The 19,769-nt window shown below is 46.7% G+C and overlaps 1 protein-coding gene across 10 annotated transcripts in view; it reads right to left on the reverse strand.

Annotated features, from left to right (window-relative positions):
- The window catches only part of SENP6 (SUMO specific peptidase 6), a 914,216-nt gene that overhangs the window by 665,237 nt on the left and 229,210 nt on the right, over positions 1 to 19,769 (reverse strand). The gene's annotated exons all lie outside the window — the stretch shown is intronic.

The raw sequence follows: 19,769 nt of genomic DNA on the forward strand, positions 1-19,769 counted from the left end.
CCTCCTGTTAGCCAGGATGGCCAAAAGATTGGCTTTAGAGAGACAGCTCCTAGCCATAGAAAGGGAAAGACAAGAGATGGGCCTAGGACCCATCAATGGTGGCAGCAATATAAATAGGGTCAGAGATTCTCCTGACATGTTAAAAATCCCAAAAGGGATTGTGACAAAATTTGAAGATGGTGATGACATCACCAAGTGGTTCACAGCTTTTGAGAGGGCTTGTGTAACCAGAAAAGTGAACAGATCTCACTGGGGGGCTCTCCTTTGGGAAATGTTCACTGGAAAGTGTAGGGATAGACTCCTCACACTCTCTGGAAAAGATGCAGAATCTTATGACCTCATGAAGGGTACCCTGATTGAGGGCTTTGGATTCTCCACTGAGGAGTACAGGATTAGGTTCAGGGGGGCTCAAAAATCCTCGAGCCAGACCTGGGTTGACTTTGTTGACTACTCAGTGAAAACACTAGATGGTTGGATTCAAGGCAGTGGTGTAAGTAATTATGATGGGCTGTACAATTTATTTGTGAAAGAACACCTATTGAGTAATTGTTTCAATGATAAACTGCATCAGCATCTGGTAGACCTAGGACCAATTTCTCCCCAAGAATTGGGAAAGAAGGCGGACCATTGGGTCAAGACAAGGGTGTCCAAGACTTCAATAGGGGGTGACCAAAAGAAAGGGGTCACAAAGACTCCCCAGGGGAAGGGTGATGAGACAACCAAAACTAAAAATAGTAAAGAGTCTTCTACAGGCCCCCAAAAACCTGCACAGGAGGGTGGGCCCAGAGCCTCTTCACAAAACAATGGATACAAGGGTAAAAACTTTGATCCCAAAAAGGCCTGGTGTCATAGCTGTAAACAGCATGGACACCAAACTGGAGACAAGGCCTGTCCCAAGAAAGGTTCCACTCCAAACTCCCATCCAGGTAACACTGGTATGGCTAGTCTCCAAGTGGGATCAACAGTGTGCCCAGAGCAAATCAGGGTCCACACTGAAGCTACTCTAGTTTCTGAGGGTGGGGTGGATTTAGCCACACTAGCTGTCTGGCCGCCTAACATGCAGAAATACAGACAGCAACTCTTAATTAATGGGACTAGAATAGAGGGCCTGAGGGATACAGGTGCCAGTGTCACCATGGTGACAGAGAAACTGGTTTCCCCTGGCCAATACCTGACTGGAAAAACTTACACAGTCACCAACGCTGACAATCAGAGAAAAGTACATCCCATGGCAATGGTTACTTTAGAATGGGGAGGGGTCAATGGCCTGAAACAGGTGGTGGTCTCCTCAAATATCCCAGTGGACTGTCTGCTTGGAAATGACCTGGAGTCCTCAGCATGGGCTGAGGTAGAACTAAAAACCCATGCAGCAATGCTGGGTATCCCTGAACTGGTGTGTGTGAAAACAAGAGCACAGTGCAAGGCACAGGGTGAAAAAGTAGAGCTGGAGTCTGGAAAAATGGCCCAGCCTACCAAGAGAACAGGAAAGTCAGTTGGGAAACCAACTGCAACACAGCAAAAGAAAGGGAACCTCTCTTCTCAGGAAGAAGTTCTGCCCTCTGAGGGAACTGAGCCTTTGGAGCTTGAGCCTTATCAGGTTGAGCTCTTGGGCCCAGGGGGACCCTCAAGGGAGGAGCTGTGTAAGGGACAAGAAACCTGTCCCTCTCTTGAAGGCCTTAGGCAGCAAGCTGCTGAAGAGTCCAAAGGCAAGAAAAATGGAACACATAGGGTCTATTGGGAAGATGGACTCCTGTACACTGAGGCCAGGGACCCCAAACCTGGTGCCACTAGGAGAGTGGTAGTGCCTCAGATGTTCAGAGAGTTCATCCTAACATTGGCCCATGACATTCCCCTTGCTGGACATTTGGGACAAACCAAGACGTGGGAGAGGTTAGTCAACCACTTCTACTGGCCCAATATGTCCAACATGGTTAAGGAGTTTTGCCTCTCCTGCCAAGCCAGTGGTAAGACAGGTGGGCACCCAAAGGCCCCCCTCATTCCACTTCCAGTGGTGGGGGTTCCCTTTGAAAGAGTGGGTGTGGACATAGTTGGTCCACTAGAACCTCCCACAGCCTCAGGAAATATGTATATCCTGGTAGTAGTGGATCATGCTACCAGGTATCCTGAAGCTATTCCCCTTAGGTCGACTACTGCCCCTGCAGTAGCCAAGGCCCTCATTGGTATCTTTACCAGAGTGGGTTTCCCTAAGGAGGTGGTGTCTGACAGAGGTACCAACTTCATGTCAGCATACCTAAAGCACATGTGGAATGAGTGTGGAGTGACTTATAAATTCACTACACCATACCATCCACAAACTAATGGCTTGGTTGAGAGATTCAACAAGACATTAAAAGGCATGATCATGGGGCTCCCAGAAAAACTCAAAAGGAGATGGGATGTCCTCTTGCCATGTCTGCTTTTCGCTTACAGAGAGGTGCCACAGAAGGGAGTAGGATTCTCACCCTTTGAACTTCTGTTTGGTCATCCTGTAAGGGGACCACTTGCCCTTGTTAAAGAAGGCTGGGAGAGACCTCTCCATGAGCCTAAACAGGACATAGTGGACTATGTACTTGGCCTTCGCTCTAGAATGGCAGAGTACATGGAAAAGGCAACCAAAAACCTTGAGGCCAGCCAACAGCTCCAGAAGTTTTGGTATGACCAAAAGGCTGCACTGGTTGAGTTCCAACCAGGGCAGAAAGTCTGGGTTCTGGAGCCTGTGGCTCCCAGGGCACTCCAGGACAAATGGAGTGGCCCTTACCCAGTGCTAGAAAGGAAGAGTCAGGTCACCTACCTGGTGGACCTGGGCACAAGCAGGAGCCCCAAGAGGGTGATCCATGTGAACCGCCTTAAGCTCTTCCATGACAGGGCTGATGTGAATCTGTTGATGGTAACAGATGAGGATCAGGAGGCAGAGAGTGAACCTCTCCCTGATCTTCTGTCATCAGACCCAAAAGATGGCACAGTAGATGGAGTGATCTACTCAGACACCCTCTCTGGCCAACAGCAAGCTGATTGTAGGAGAGTCCTACAACAGTTTCCTGAACTCTTCTCCTTAACCCCTGGTCAGACACACCTGTGTACCCATGATGTGGACACAGGAGACAGCATGCCTGTCAAAAACAAAATCTTTAGACAGTCTGACCATGTTAAGGAAAGCATCAAGGTGGAAGTCCACAAGATGCTGGAATTGGGAGTAATTGAGCGCTCTGACAGCCCCTGGGCTAGCCCAGTGGTCTTAGTCCCCAAACCTCACACCAAAGATGGAAAGAAAGAGATGAGGTTTTGTGTGGACTACAGAGGGCTCAATTCTGTCACCAAGACAGATGCTCATCCAATCCCAAGAGCTGATGAGCTCATAGACAAATTAGGTGCTGCCAAATTCTTAAGTACCTTTGACTTGACAGCAGGGTACTGGCAAATAAAAATGGCACCTGGAGCAAAAGAGAAAACAGCATTCTCCACACCTGATGGGCATTATCAGTTTACTGTTATGCCCTTTGGTTTAAAGAATGCCCCTGCCACCTTCCAAAGGTTGGTGAATCAAGTCCTTGCTGGCTTGGAGTCCTTTAGCACAGCTTATCTTGATGATATTGCTGTCTTTAGCTCCACCTGGCAGGATCACCTGGTCCACCTGAAGAAGGTTTTGAAGGCTCTGCAATCTGCAGGCCTCTCTATCAAGGCATCCAAATGCCAGATAGGGCAGGGAACTGTGGTTTACTTGGGCCACCTTGTAGGTGGAGGCCAAGTTCAGCCACTCCAACCCAAGATCCAGACTATTCTGGACTGGGTAGCTCCAAAAACCCAGACTCAAGTCAGGGCATTCCTTGGCTTGACTGGGTATTACAGGAGGTTTGTGAAGGGATATGGATCCATTATGACAACCCTCACTGAACTCACCTCCAAGAAAATGCCCAAGAAAGTGAACTGGACTGTGGAATGCCAACAGGCCTTTGACACCCTGAAACAGGCAATGTGCTCAGCACCAGTTCTAAAAGCTCCAGATTATTCTAAGCAGTTCATTGTGCAGACTGATGCCTCTGAACATGGGATAGGGGCAGTTTTGTCCCAAACAAATGATGATGGCCTTGACCAGCCTGTTGCTTTCATTAGCAGGAGGTTACTCCCCAGGGAGCAGCGTTGGAGTGCCATTGAGAGGGAGGCCTTTGCTGTGGTTTGGTCCCTGAAGAAGCTGAGACCATACCTCTTTGGGACTCACTTCCTAGTTCAAACTGACCACAGACCTCTCAAATGGCTGATGCAAATGAAAGGTGAAAATCCTAAACTGTTGAGGTGGTCCATCTCCCTACAGGGAATGGACTTTATAGTGGAACACAGACCTGGGACTGCCCATGCCAATGCAGATGGCCTTTCCAGGTTCTTCCACTTAGAAAATGAAGACTCTCTTGGGAAAGGTTAGTCTCATCCTCTTTCGTTTGGGGGGGGGGTTGTGTAAGGAAATGCCTCCTTGGCATGGTTGCCCCCTGACTTTTTGCCTTTGCTGATGCTATGTTTACAATTGAAAGTGTGCTGAGGCCTGCTAACCAGGCCCCAGCACCAGTGTTCTTTCCCTAACCTGTACTTTTGTATCCACAATTGGCAGACCCTGGCATCCAGATAAGTCCCTTGTAACTGGTACTTCTAGTACCAAGGGCCCTGATGCCAAGGAAGGTCTCTAAGGGCTGCAGCATGTCTTATGCCACCCTGGAGACCTCTCACTCAGCACAGACACACTGCTTGCCAGCTTGTGTGTGCTAGTGAGGACAAAACGAGTAAGTCGACATGGCACTCCCCTCAGGGTGCCATGCCAGCCTCTCACTGCCTATGCAGTATAGGTAAGACACCCCTCTAGCAGGCCTTACAGCCCTAAGGCAGGGTGCACTATACCATAGGTGAGGGTACCAGTGCATGAGCATGGTACCCCTACAGTGTCTAAACAAAACCTTAGACATTGTAAGTGCAGGGTAGCCATAAGAGTATATGGTCTGGGAGTCTGACAAACACGAACTCCACAGCACCATAATGGCTACACTGAAAACTGGGAAGTTTGGTATCAAACTTCTCAGCACAATAAATGCACACTGATGCCAGTGTACATTTTATTGTAAAATACACCACAGAGGGCACCTTAGAGGTGCCCCCCTGAAACTTAACCGACTGTCTGTGTAGGCTGACTAGTTCCAGCAGCCTGCCACACCAGAGACATGTTGCTGGCCCCATGGGGAGAGTGCCTTTGTCACTCTGAGGCCAGTAACAAAGCCTGCACTGGGTGGAGATGCTAACACCTCCCCCAGGCAGGAGCTGTGACACCTGGCGGTGAGCCTCAAAGGCTCACCCCTTTGTCACAGCCCAGCAGGGCACTCCAGCTTAGTGGAGTTGCCCGCCCCCTCCGGCCACGGCCCCCACTTTTGGCGGCAAGGCTGGAGGGAACAAAGAAAGCAACAAGGAGGAGTCACTGGCCAGTCAGGACAGCCCCTAAGGTGTCCTGAGCTGAAGTGACTCTAACTTGTAGAAATCCTCCATCTTGCAGATGGAGGATTCCCCCAATAGGGTTAGGATTGTGACCCCCTCCCCTTGGGAGGAGGCACAAAGAGGGTGTACCCACCCTCAGGGCTAGTAGCCATTGGCTACTAACCCCCCAGACCTAAACACGCCCTTAAATTTAGTATTTAAGGGCTACCCTGAACCCTAGAAAATTAGATTCCTGCAACTACAAGAAGAAGGACTGCCTAGCTGAAAACCCCTGCAGAGGAAGACCAGAAGACGACTACTGCCTTGGCTCCAGAAACTCACCGGCCTGTCTCCTGCCTTCCAAAGATCCTGCTCCAGCGACGCCTTCCAAAGGGACCAGCGACCTCGACATCCTCTGAGGACTGCCCCTGCTTCGAAAAGACAAGAAACTCCCGAGGACAGCGGACCTGCTCCAAGAAAAGCTGCAACTTTGTTTCCAGCAGCCTTAAAGAACCCTGCAAGCTCCCCGCAAGAAGCGTGAGACTTGCAACACTGCACCCGGCGACCCCGACTCGGCTGGTGGCGATCCAACACCTCAGGAGGGACCCCAGGACTACTCTAAGACTGTGAGTACAAAAACCTGTCCCCCCTGAGCCCCCACAGCGCCGCCTGCAGAGGGAATCCCGAGGCTTCCCCTGACCGCGACTCTTCGAATCCTAAGTCCCGACACCTGGGAGAGACCCTGCACCCGCAGCCCCCAGGACCTGAAGGACCGGACTTTCACTGGAGGAGTGACCCCCAGGAGTCCCTCTCCCTTGACCAAGCGGAGGTTTCCCCGAGGAACCCCCCCCTTGCCTGCCTGCAGCGCTGAAGAGATCCCTAGATCTCCCATTGACTTCCATTACAAACCCGACGCTTGTTTCTACACTGCACCCAGCCGCCCCCGCGCTGCTGAGGGTGAAATTTCTGTGTGGGCTTGTGTCCCCCCCCGGTGCCCTACAAAACCCCCCTGGTCTGCCCTCCGAAGACGCGGGTACTTACCTGCAAGCAGACCGGAACCGGGGCACCCCCCTTCTCTCCATTCTAGCCTATGTGTTTTGGGCACCACTTTGAACTCTGCACCTGACCGGCCCTGAGCTGCTGGTGTGGTGACTTTGGGGTTGCTCTGAACCCCCAACGGTGGGCTACCTTGGACCAAGAACTAAGCCCTGTAAGTGTCTTACTTACCTGGTTAACCTAACAAATACTTACCTCCCCTAGGAACTGTGAAAATTGCACTAAGTGTCCACTTTTAAAACAGCTATTTGTGAATAACTTGAAAAGTATACATGCAATTTTGATGATTTGAAGTTCCTAAAGTACTTACCTGCAATACCTTTCGAATGAGATATTACATGTAGAATTTGAACCTGTGGTTCTTAAAATAAACTAAGAAAAGATATTTTTCTATATAAAAACCTATTGGCTGGATTTGTCTCTGAGTGTGTGTACCTCATTTATTGTCTATGTGTATGTGCAACAAATGCTTAACACTACTCCTTGGATAAGCCTACTGCTCGACCACACTACCACAAAATAGAGCATTAGTATTATCTCTTTTTGCCACTATCTTACCTCTAAGGGGAACCCTTGGACTCTGTGCATACTATTCCTTACTTTGAAATAGTGCATACAGAGCCAACTTCCTACAATGTCTTTTTACACACTGCCTTACATTTGGAAGGACAAAATGTAGAGAAAGACAAGGGGCAATAACACTTGTTTTGCTGTTCTGTGTTCCCCCACGTCTCCCGATAAAAAGGGTACCTCACTTGCATGGATAGGCCTAGCACCCGCGACAGGAAATGCCCCAAAACACAACGTGGACACATCACATTTTCACAAAGAAAACAGAGCTGTTTTTTGCAAAGTGCCTAGCTCTGGATTTTGGCCTCTAGCTCAGCCGGCACCTAGAGAAACCTGGCAAACCTGCGCAGTTTTGAAAACTAGATACCTAGGGGAATCCAAGATGGGGTGACTTGTGGGGCTCTCACCAGGTTCTGTTCCCCAGAATCCTTTGCAAACCTCAAAATTTGGCCAAAAAAAACACTTTTTCCACTCATTCCGGTGACAGAAAGTTCTGGAATCTGAGAGGAGCCACAAATTTCCTTCCACCCAGCATTCCCCCTAGTCTCCCAATAAAAATGGTACCTCACTTGTGGGGGCAGGCCTAGCGCCCGCAAAAGGAAATGCCCCAAAACACAACGTGGACACATCAAAATTATCAAATACAAAACTACCTGTTTTTGCAGGGGGCCACCTGCGTTTTTGGTCCTGGGCTCAGCAGCCTTCTAGGGAAACCTACCAAACACAGACATTTCTGAAAACTAGCCACCCGAGGGAGTCCAGTGAGGTATGACTTGCGTGGATCCCCCAATGTTTTCTTACCCAGAATCCTCGGCAAACCTCAAATTTAGCTGAACAAAAAAACACATTTTTCCTACATTTCTGTGTGGGATCACCGCACTGGGACACATTTCATACCACCCAATGTTCCCCTCAGTCTCCTGGTAAAAATGATACCTCATTTGTGTAGGTGGGCCAAGTGCTTGTGAAAGGGAGGAGCCAAAAACATGTCAATATTGAGCGGGAACAAAGGGGGTCCAGGGCAGTTTGCAAAAAAAAAAAACATTTTTAGGCTGACAAGTGCAGCAGAATTTTTATCGGTATAGATGAGACAATGCTGGGTGATAGGAATTTTGTGGATTCCTGCAGATCCCGGAAGGTTCCATCACAAAAACGTGGGGAAAAATGTGTGATTTCCAGCAAAGTTGGAGGTTTGCAAGGGATTGTGGCTACAAACATGGTGCGGGGTGCATGTGAAACACACCTCCCTGGAATCACCCAGATGTTTAGTTTTCAGATGTGTCTAGGTCTTGTGGATTTTTCTACATGGCAGCGTCCCAAAGTCCATAAAGTGCAGCCCTAACCATTCTAAGTGGGACGATTTTGAGAGTAAGCCAAGCTCTCATGGCCCAAATGTAAAACTAAAACCCAAAATAATCAAATGTCTTCTTGCTTGCTGTGGGATAAGATGTTTCAGAGTGCGGGGGAGAGTTGAAAGACTGTTATCCCCTTCAGTTGAGGTGGGGGCCGTAACCAGGCCCATACTGGTTGGTAGCCACCACCCCAATATTTTTATTTATTTTTAAATTCCCTGGCATCTAGTAGACTTTCTCCGAAGGGGGGCAGAAATGGTCTAAATACAAATACCCCACCGGGGAGCGACCCTTGCCTAATGGGTCACTCCCCATCAAAAAAAAAAAAAAAAAAAAAATCTGCCAGATCGGCCTAATTAAAGGGCTTAAAAAAAAAATGCCCCCTTTGGGAGCGACCCTTGCCCAAGGGGTCGCTCCCCTTATGCCAATTTCCTGTAATAAATAAATCCCTGGTGTCTAGTGGGCATTTCAAAAGCCGGATTGCTTTACAATCCGGCTTTTGAAATGCTCTGAGAGACTTCAAAGGGAAGGAAATTCCTTTCCTTCCCTTTGAAGCCTTTCAGAACTCCTCCACGTGATCGGAAGAGAAATGCTGAGCATTTCTCTTCAGAAGGCCTCTGTGATAGTCAGCGCTGACGTCACAGGGGGGTTCTGGGGTGGAAGGGGAAGGGCTTCCCCTTCCATCCCTGCCTTGCAGGGGTGGGGGGGAACCCCACAGCGGGAGCGCTAGCGCTCCCTTTGGGCTCTGTGCCCAGAACGTAATGGTTACGTCCTGGGCACACGAGCACTGTGACGCAGGACGTAACCATTACGTCCTGGGCACAGAAGGGGTTAAAAGTATCTAACTTGGAGCAAATGTTATTCCTTGAGTTAGTTTTTAGAAATGCGTTCAAGAAGTTGTCCGCTCCTCTGGTGAATTGTACCCATTCCCACCAGGTGTGAGCGCAGAGTTTGGAGAGGTCTTTCCATTTGGAAAGAATGACTTTTAGATCAGTTAATACCAGGATATGCCAAAGAAGGCGTTTTTTTCCTTACTTAACTTATATCGCACGTCAGGGGAAAGGATACCTAGTGAATTAGAGGCTGGAGTTGATGTCCATGTCAGTTTCAAAATTTGTGAGATGGTGTAGGAGTTTGCATATATTATCTCAAAGCGAGAGAAAGCATGCACAGAGTCCAAGGGTTATCCTTAGAGGTAAGATAGTGGCAAAATTAGATAATTCTAATGCTCTATTTTGTGGTAGTGTGGTCGAGCAGTAGGCTTATCAGAGGGTAGTGTTAAGCATTTGTTGTACACACACAGGCAATAAATGAGGAACAAACACTCAGACTTAACTCCAGGCCAATAGGTTTTTATATAGAAAAAAATAACATGTCAAGTTATTATAAGATTTGCGCTAAGTACATTAAATGCAAGGTACTTCACACAGGTAAGTAGAGAACTTACAGTAGTACACACAGTTTTAGTTAAAATGGCAATAAGCTATTTTAAAAGTGGACACTGCAAAGAACAACAGTTCCTGGGGGAGGTAAGTTTTGTTAAGTTTCTCAGGTAAGTAAAGCACTTACACAGTCAGTCTCCTGGGCATAGGCAGCCCACCGTTGGGGGTTCAAGGCAACCCCAAAGTCACAGCACCAGCAACGCTGGGCTGGTCAGGTGCAGAAGAAAAAGAAGGGCCCAAAACACATAGGCGCCTAAGGAGAACAAGGGTGCTCCGGTTCCGGTCTGCTGGCAGGTAAGTACCTGCGCCCTCGGGGAGCAGACCGGGGGGGGTTTTGTAGAGCACTGGGAGGGAGGGGGGGGACACAAACAGGCACACAAAACACACCGTCAGCGGCACAGGGACGGCCGGGTGCAGTGTGCAAAGTAGGCGACGGGTTTGCTATAGGACGTAATGGAGGGACCGGGTGTCACTTAAGCAATGCAGGTAGGACACAGGGGGGCTTCTCGGGCCAGCCACTGACTGGGCTAGGAAGAGGGCCGCCTGCTGGTCACTCCTGCACTGGAGGTTGGTCCCTCTCGGTCCTGGGGGCTGCGGGCCCAGTGCTTGGTCAAGGCGTCGGGTTCCTTGTTACCAGGCAGTTGCGGTCAGGGGGAGCCTCTGGATCCTCTCTGCAGGCGCCGCTGTGATGGTGCAGGGGGGGTCGACTCAGGTTACTCATGTCGTTGCAGTCGCCTGGGAGTCCTCTCTGCAGTGTTTGTTCTCTGGAGTTCTAGCCGTGGGCATCAGGTGCAGAGTGAGAAGTCTCAAGCTTCCGGCGGGAAGGGAGAGTTCTTTCAAAGTTGCAAACATGTTGCAGGTTGTGAACAGTGCCGCTGCTCTCTGGAGTTTCTTGGTCCTTCGGGTTCAGGGCAGTCCTCTGAGGTCGCTGGTCCCTGTCGGATACGTAGTTGTGCAGGTTCTTTGAGTCTGGAGACAGGCCGGTAGGGCTGGGGCCAAGTCAGTTGGTGTCTCTGTTGTCTCTGCAGGGCTTTCAGGTCAGCAGTCCTCCTTTGCATAGGTTGCAGGAATCTGATTTCCTGGGTTCAGGGTCGCCCCTAAATACTGAATTTAGGGATGTTTTTATGTCAGGGGGGCAGTAGCCAATGGCTATTGTCCTGGAGGGTGGCTACACCCTCTTTGTGCCTCCTTCCTGAGGGGAGGGGGGCACATCCCTAATTCTATTGGGGGAATCCTCCAATCTCAAGATGGAGGATTTCTAAAGGCAGGGGTCACCTCAGCTCAGGGCACCTTGGGGGCTGCCCTGACTGGTGGGTGGCTACTCTCTGTCTTTCTCATTAACGCCTCTGGACTTGCCGCCAAAAGTGGGGGCTGTGTCCATAAGGGCAGGCATCTCCACTAGCTGGAGTGCCCTGGGGCATTGTAACACGAATCCTGAGGCTTTAAGGCTAATTGCTAGGTGTTAAAGTTCCTGCAGGGGGAGGTGTTCAGCATCTCCACCCAGTGCAGGCTTTGTTTCTGGCCTCAGAGAGCACAAAGGCTCTCACCCCAGGGGGTCAGAAACTTGTCTCAGTGGCATGCTGGCACAGACCAGTCAGTCCTGCACTGAAAGATTGGGTAAAATACAGGGGGCATCTCGAAGATGCCCTCTGTGTGCATTATGTAATAAATCCAACACTGGCATCAGTGTGGGTTTATTATTCTGAGAAGTTCGATACCAAACTTCCCAGTATTCAGTGTAGCCATTATGGAGTTCATTTTGACAAACTCCCAGACCATATACTTCATATGGCCACACTGTACTGAGAATGTCTAAGAATAGACTTAGACACTGAAGGGGCATATTGCTCATGCAGCTATGCCCTCACCTGTAGTATAGTGCACCCTGCCTTAGGGCTGTAAGGCCTGCTAGAGGGGTGATTTACCTATGCCACAGGCAGTATTGTGTGTGCATGGCATCCTGAGGGGGATGCTATGTCGACTTTGCCTTTTTCCTCCCACCAACACACACAATCTGCAATGGCAGTGTGCATATGTTAGGTGAGGGGTCCCTTAGGGTGGCACAACACATGCTGCAGCCCTTAGGGACCTTCCCTGGTCACAGGGCCCTTGGTACCACTGGTACCTTTTACAAGGGACTTATCTGTGTGCCAGGGGTGTCCCAATTGTGGAAACAATGGTACATTTTTAGTGAAAGAATACTGGTGCTGGGGCCTGGTTAGCAGGGTCCCACCACACTTCTCAGTCCAAGTCAGCATTATTTTCAGGCTAAAAGTGGGGGGGTAACTGCAACAGTGAGCCATTTTCCTACAAATGGTTTTGCTTATTTCAGGCCAGAATTTTTTTTTTTTTTTTTTTTTTTTTTAGAGTAAGTACAAACTAGGAGCATGTGTGCAAGGTCTCCTAGTCCTTTCTCACAGCTTCAGCATGTGTAAGACTTGCGGATTTTGTTTGCTGTAAGGTTGATCAAGATATGGGGCCAGTTCAATGGCATGGCTGCGTGGTTGATAGCATCATAAAGGAGTGCTTATCATTTGCTTTGTAATGGCTTCGGCTTTGTTAGTGCCAAGCTGTTGGGTGATCGTCGGATGTACATTTTGGAAGCTAAATGGACCCCATTAGGAATTGAACGTAATGTAGTGGGCAGGTCAGCGAGCCCTGGGTTTTTATGCCTAGCAATGATAGCTTTAATTTTAAAAAATGTATAAAAGTCTAGGGCATTTAAGGAAAATTTAGCTTTGAGAGAAGAGTATAAGATTACAGAGGAAACCTAGGTCTCCTATGTATAGTATGCCCTTACATGCCCAGTTTTCTAGGAATAATGTTTTCCTATGTATTTTCAGGTGTTCGTTGTGCCATAGTGAGGCCAGAGTTGAGTATTGCATTTTATTTGGAAGTTTGTTGTCGATTTTATGGAGAGTTTGTGCTGTGCATATGAGTATGCATGTAGAGTGTTCCGCTATTATTTTCTTAGTAATGATAAAAGAGATAAGGTAAAGGGGTTCCGCTAGCACCTTTTCAATCTTGAGCCGTGAGGGGCTGTGTTTGAGGGAGTTAGCCAAAGACTACCTTGTTTAGCTAGGAATGTGTGCTGGTATCTTTTGTAATCTGGCAAGTTTAGGCCACTCAGTGATTTAGGTAGTCTTAGTTTCTTTAAGGCAATTCTGGTTTTTTTTTTGGACTGCCATAGGAAATCAGTGACAATTTTGTATATTTCGATAAAGAAGGAATTGGACAGGTGGATCAGTGATATGCTGATCAGAAAGTTGATGAGTGGGGTGATCATCATTTTGATTGATTCCATCCATCCTTTCCTTGCCATATAAACCAATAATGAAAAGTAAAACATTTTCACATATGCGAGCCAATGGTCGCCATGAGCATGAAGGAGACACAGAAAAGGAAAAAGAAGTTTGCTTGCAGTGAAACTTTTAAACGAAAGTAAAGTTATCCATGTTACCGGCAAAGGTGCAATTATCCATGTTACTGGCAAACATGCAATCATCCATGTAACAGGGTCATTGTCATGCAAAGCACTCGACTTCTACCCAGCAACATCATGCTGCACAGGAAATGAACAGATAAAGTAGTCCAGAACCAGCTGAAAACACGGAGCCTCGTATGTTTTCAGTAGTTTACCGGTACACTGGAGGAGGGCTAAACACTGGAAAAGACATGACATATGCATGCCTTTCACAAATTGAATCAATCGAATTTTGAAGGGCAAGCCCACGAACTAATGAAAGTGACGGGCGTGACATGGGCGTGTTTAGAAGCCCACACAGAGGTTACAACATGAGCCAGGGTATTTGCGCGTGCTCAACCCTGAAAAGGGGATGTCGTTGACATAATCTGCCACTTTCTGCATTCTTGCTTGGAAGGGGATGCCTGGAATATAGCAGTCCTCTCTAATTTGCGTTGGAAAGGGTTACAGTGTTAAGAGAAATAAAAGTGGAGAGAGAGGGCAGCCTTGTCTCGTACCTTGTTGAAGGTATTGGCTAGGCCACCGTCTAAACTTATTCTGTTATTTTGGTTATTCTAGGTTTACGGTAGTTTTGTTTTAAATCCTCACAATCCTCTTTTCAGTGGTCCGGAGAAAGACTAGTTACAAACCAGGTGTTGGTCTGTATAGGGAAACTTCGCGCGGCACAGAGGGCAAAATCGAAATGGAGTCCAATCCATCAGGCCAAAGTCGGGCGCACGCACCCAAAAGGTCAAAATCTATATTCCAACTGTATTATCGGTTCGAGGCTAGATGGAACACGATCTAAACAATACCGACTATTAAAGTTGTTTTCTAAGGTTTCCGATGCGAAATCTCGGAGCAAGAGTAAACACGTCCGAATCCGACAGCGGAAAGAAAACAATCTAACAATGGAGTTGATGCCCATGTGCACTGTAACCAAGAGGAGGAGTCACTCGATCCCGTGACTCCGAAAAGACTTCTTCGAAGAAAAATAACGTGTAACACTCCGGGCCCAACACTAGAAGTCGGAAGAGATATCCATAGGATGTCTATCTGCAGGTACACATGCCATTGAACACTTACCCTGTGTACATCTGTTTGTGGCATGTTCTGCTGCACATTCACATGCTGTACATTAGTCCACCATCTAGTGTTATGCTCGTTGTGTTACAAGTTGTTTTTCTTCGAAGAAGTATTTGAGTCACGGGATCGAGTGACTCCTCCGCTTCGGTTCTATTGCGCATGGGCATTGACTCCATTGTTAGACTGTTTTACCGCAGAGGGTAGAGGAAGGAGCAATAGAGTATATAGGTATAAAGTAAGAGATGTCCATGCAAATGTAAATGTATATACATATGTACAAAAGTTTATAACTCAAACGACAACAGGCTTCCGGGGATGAAGGAGGGTGCATGTGAATCTGCAGCAGAACATGCCACTAACAGATGTACACTGGGTAAGTGACATTTTCCATTCAATGGCATGTGTAGCTGCAGATACACATGCTGTGCATAGACTACAAAGCAGTTTGTCCTACCATACATTAGCGGTGGTCAGCCTGTAGGAGTTGAAGTTGTTAGAAATAATGTTCTTAGAACAGCTTGACCTACTGTGGCTTGTTGTTGTCATAATATGTCTACAAAGTAGTGTTTAGTGAATGTATGTGGTGTTGACCATGTGGCTGCTTTACATATTTCAGCCATTGGTATATTCCCTAACAAAGCCATTGTTGCACCTTTTTTCCTTGTAGAATGTGCTTTGGAAGTAGCTAAAAGCTGTCTTTTTGCTTTAATATAGCATGTTTGGATGCACCTTACAATCCATTGTGCTAAATCTTGTTTTGATATAGGGTTGCCTGTATGAGGTTTTTGGAAAGCTACAGATGTTTAGTCTTTCTAAATGGTTTAGTTCTGTCTATAAAGTACATTAAAGCTCTTTTGATGTCTAATGTATGTAGAGCTCTTTCTGCCTCAGAATCTGGCTGTGGGAAGACTGGCAGTTCCACTATTTGATTTATATGAAATGGTGATACAACTTTTAGTAGAAATGTTGGGTTTGTTCTTAGTACAACCTTTTGTTTGTGTACTTGGAAGAAAGGTTCTTCAAGAGTAAAGGCTTGGATTTCACTTACTCTACTTAAAGAAGTAACTGCCACAAGGAAGGCAACTTTCCATGTTAGAAACTTAATTTGGCATGAGTGCATAGGTTCAAATGGTGGTCCCAACAGTCTTCTAAGCACTATATTTAGATTCCAAGAAGGAACTAGTGGTGTTCTGGGTGGAATGATGCATTTTAAACCTTCCATGAAAGCTTTAATGACAGGAACTCTAAATAAATAACTATGTTATTTATTTGTAAATATGCTGAAATTCCAGTAAGATGTATTTTTATTGAAGAGAATGCTAAGTTTGATTTTTGTAAATGAAGTAAATAACATACAGTATCTTGTATTGATGCTATAAGAGGATCTATATTTTTGGATTGACCGTAATATACAAATGTTTTCCATTTGTTTGCATAGCACTGACTAGTAGTAGGTTTTCTTGCCTGCTTAGTAACTTCCATGCATCCTGATGGGAGTTGTAAATATCCAAACTATGACCTCAGGAGCCAAATTGCTAGACTGAGTGTCTTGGGATTTGGATGCCTGATTTGGTCTCGGTTTTGTGTCAACAGATCTGGTCTGGATCGGAGTTTGGAGTGTGGTACTACCGACAGATCTAATAATGCTGTGTAACACAGTTGACGTGCCCATGTTGGTGCTATGAGTATCATGTTGAGTGAAGTTTGACACAACTTATTTACTAGAAACAAAAGGAGTGGGAGAGAGGGGGAAAAGCGTATGCAAATATCCCTGACCAATTGATCCACAGAGCATTCCCCTTAGATAGGGGATGTGGGTGTCTGGATGCAAAGGTTTGGCATTTTGGGTTTTCACTTGTTGGGAACAGGTTTATGTTTGGTGTTCCCCACTTTTGAAAGTATTTTTGAAGTACTTGAGGTTGAAGCTCCCATTCTTGAGTTTGTTGGTGATTTCTGCTGAGGATATCTGTCAACTGATTGTCTATCCTTGGAATGTATTGTGCCAATAGATGAATTTGGTTGTGGGTTGCCCATTTCCAAATTTTCTGGGCTACAAGGGACAGTTGGGATGAATGTGTCCCTCCCTGTTTGTTGAGCTAATACATGGTTGTCATGTTGTCTGATTTGATAAGAACATTCTTCTGTGTGAGAAGAGGTTGACAAGCTTTAAGTGCTAGAAGGACAGCTAATAACTCCAAGTGGTTTATGTGTAGCTGTTTGTGTTTGACATCCCATTGCCCTTGAATGTTGCGATTGTTTAGGTGAGCTCCCCAACCAATCGTTGATGCATCTGAGGCACAGGGTCTTGAAATGGCCACCCTTTGCTTAGATTTGTGGAATTCCACCACTGAAGGGACATGTATGTTTGGCGGTCTATCAACACTAGATCTTGGAGTTGACCGTGTGCCTGTGACCATTGTTGTGAAAGGCACTGTTGTAAGGGCCGCATGTTTAGTCTTGCATGTAGAACAATTGCAATACATGATGCCATCATTCCTAAAATTTTCATGACAAATCTGACAGTGTATTGTTTCTTTGTTTGTATTTGTGTGATTATATTTTGGAAAGCTTGCATCCTTTGTGTATTTGGATATGCTAGAGCTTGCTGAGTATTTAGTATTGCACCCAAATACTGTTGTATTTGTGCTGGTTGAAGGTGTGATTTTTGGTAGTTTATTGATAAGTCTAGTGTGTGTGTAAGGTTTGTATTACATAACGCGTATGATTCTGGCATTGTGTATGCCTCTTGATTTTATTAGCCACTCGTCTATGTAAAAGACATGTATATGTTGTCTTCTTAAGTAGGCTGCCACTACTGCCAAGCACTTTGTGAATACCCTTGGCGCTGTTCATTCCAAAGGGTAACAATTTGAATTGGTAGTTTTTTCCCTGAATGATAAACCTGAGGTATTTTCTGTGGGAAGGATGGATGGGTATGTAGTAATACGCATCCTTGAGGTCTAAAGCAGTCATGTAATCTTGTTTTTGTAGTAGTGGGATGACATCCTGTAAAGTTACCATGTGAAAATGTTCTGACAGGATGTAAAGATTGAGGGGCATGAGGTCTAATATTGGCCTGAGGGTGCCATCTATTTTGGGAATTAGAAAGTATAGTGAATAAACTCCTGTTCCTATTTGAGACTGTGGAACCAATTCTATTGCTTGTTTGAGTAGTAGAGATTGGACCTCTTCTTGTAAAAGAATTGTGTGTTCTGTGGATAGTTTTTGTAACCTTGGTGGAATATTTGGAGGAGTGTTTATCAATTCTAGGCCATAGCCATTGCGGATAACTGACAGCACCCAGTTGTCTGTGGTAATATTTTACCAATTTGTGTGGAACTGTTGTAGTCTTCCCCCCACAGGTGAGGTGTGGAATTAAAGGGAATGAGGGGAGTCACTGTTTTGGGTGCTGTGGAGGCTGCTTAGAGGCCTGGAATTTCCCTCTATTTTTGGGGTATTGCCCTCTATATGTGCCCCTAAAACTACCACGTTGGTATTGCGGTTGGTAGGTTGGCTTTGTCTGCAGGGTTCATGCCGCTGAAGGCTGTGTTCTGAAACCACCTCGAAACTGAGGTTTACGAAATGACCCCCTAAATGATGCAGAGTAGAGTGCACCCATTGCCTTTGCTGTGTCAGAGTCTTTTCGCAATTATTCGATGGCTGTGTCTACTTCTGGCCCAAAAATATGTTTTTTGTCGAACAGCATGTTCAACACAGCCTGCTGTATTTCTGGCTTGAATGCAGAAGATCGGAGCCATGCATGTCTGCGTATAGTGACTGCAGTGTTGACACTCCTAGCATCGGTATCTGCTGCATCTAGGGAAGATCTTATCTGGTTGTTTGTAATGGCTTGCTCTTCCTCCACTACCTGGTGTGCCCTTTTCTGGTGTTCTTTGAGGAGATGCTGTATTATGTCCTGCATCTCGTCCCAATGGGCTCTGCCATAGCGAGCTAATAGTGCTTGCGAGTTGGCTATCCTCCACCGATTTGCTGCCTGGGACGCAGCTCTTTTCCCTGCTGCATCGAATTTCCTGCTTTCTTTATCAAGATGGGGTTCATCTCCTGATGACTGACTATTTGCCCTCTTCCTGGCAGCGCTTACAACAGAATCAGGAGGTACCTGATGGGTGATATAATCAGGGTCAGGGGGTGCAGGTTTATATTTCTTCTCTATCCCAGGTGTTAACGATGCATGCCTTTACCGGTCCATTAAAAAAGCTGACCTGCATGATTTACCATGCCTGGGAGCATCGGGAGGCATTGGTACCTAGAATGTGTTGAGGATAGAGTGTTAAATAAAAAATCCTCTTCTAGTGACTCTGTATGCATGGTAATACCATGATATGCTGCAGCCCTAGTTATGACTTGATTATAGACAGTACTATCCTCAGGTGGTGATGGTTTAGAGGGATAGCTGTCTGGATCATTACTTGGAATGGGATCAGGGTCATAAAGATCCCATGGATCAACATTGTCCTGCTGTGAATCACATGAATGAGTTGGAGACTGCATTGATGTAGAACTGGTAGGAGGAGAGGTGGGTAGGTAGGTAGGTGGGGAGAATGAGGAGGAGAAGACTGAGGAGGTGGTGGTTTCTCCTTCTGCTTTGGCACTTTAGCTGGAGGCTGCATAGTGTCCAATGCCTCTGGAAAAGCCAACTTCCTCTTTGTTTTCAAAGGAGGTGCTGTAAGAAATCTTCCTGTTGCCTTATGGCTGTGAATACTGGATTGCCTTTCATCCATAATTTCTAAAATTGGTTCTACCTCTAAGTCCTCTTCAGAGGTTTTGTGGCTTTCTTTAAGTCTCTTTGAAAGTCCATGCTACTCTGTGTATGTTGGCCTTTTCGGCTCCGAAGCATTTTTTTTCGGGATCGAAAAACATGAAGCGGGACAAGGTTTCGGCTCCAAAACTGGCTTTCTGATTTTCGACTCCAAAAATTGACGTTTACTGGAGTCTGAAACAGAGCTTTTTGTTGTCTCTGATGTTTTCGGAGGAGTGGCCTTTTTCGGTGCCGAACTGGGAGGTCGGTCACTGACAGTCTTTTTTTTTCAGGCCGAGCCATGGCCTTCTGGCAGTGATGTACCCAAGGCTTGTGTTTTTTTCTTTTGTGAGGGTGCAGGGGCAGATGTACTCACATGTTGTCCGGCTGTGACTGGTCTGTCTTCATCCGAGTCCTGCCTCAGACTCGGAATCTCGAACTGAGACTGCAGTCTGCATCAATTCTTTGTCTTCTACGTCGAGATGTTCCCCGCTCTTAAAATGCCATTTCGAGCCTTCTTGCTCTTTGGTCTCTAAGAGTCTTTTTCGATCGGAAGGATCGACAGGCCTCGCAGTTTTCTTCCCGATGGTCTG

The sequence above is a fragment of the Pleurodeles waltl genome, chromosome 5 (assembly GCF_031143425.1).
Source record: "Pleurodeles waltl isolate 20211129_DDA chromosome 5, aPleWal1.hap1.20221129, whole genome shotgun sequence".
In the NCBI taxonomy this organism is placed as follows: Eukaryota; Metazoa; Chordata; class Amphibia; order Caudata; family Salamandridae; genus Pleurodeles; species Pleurodeles waltl.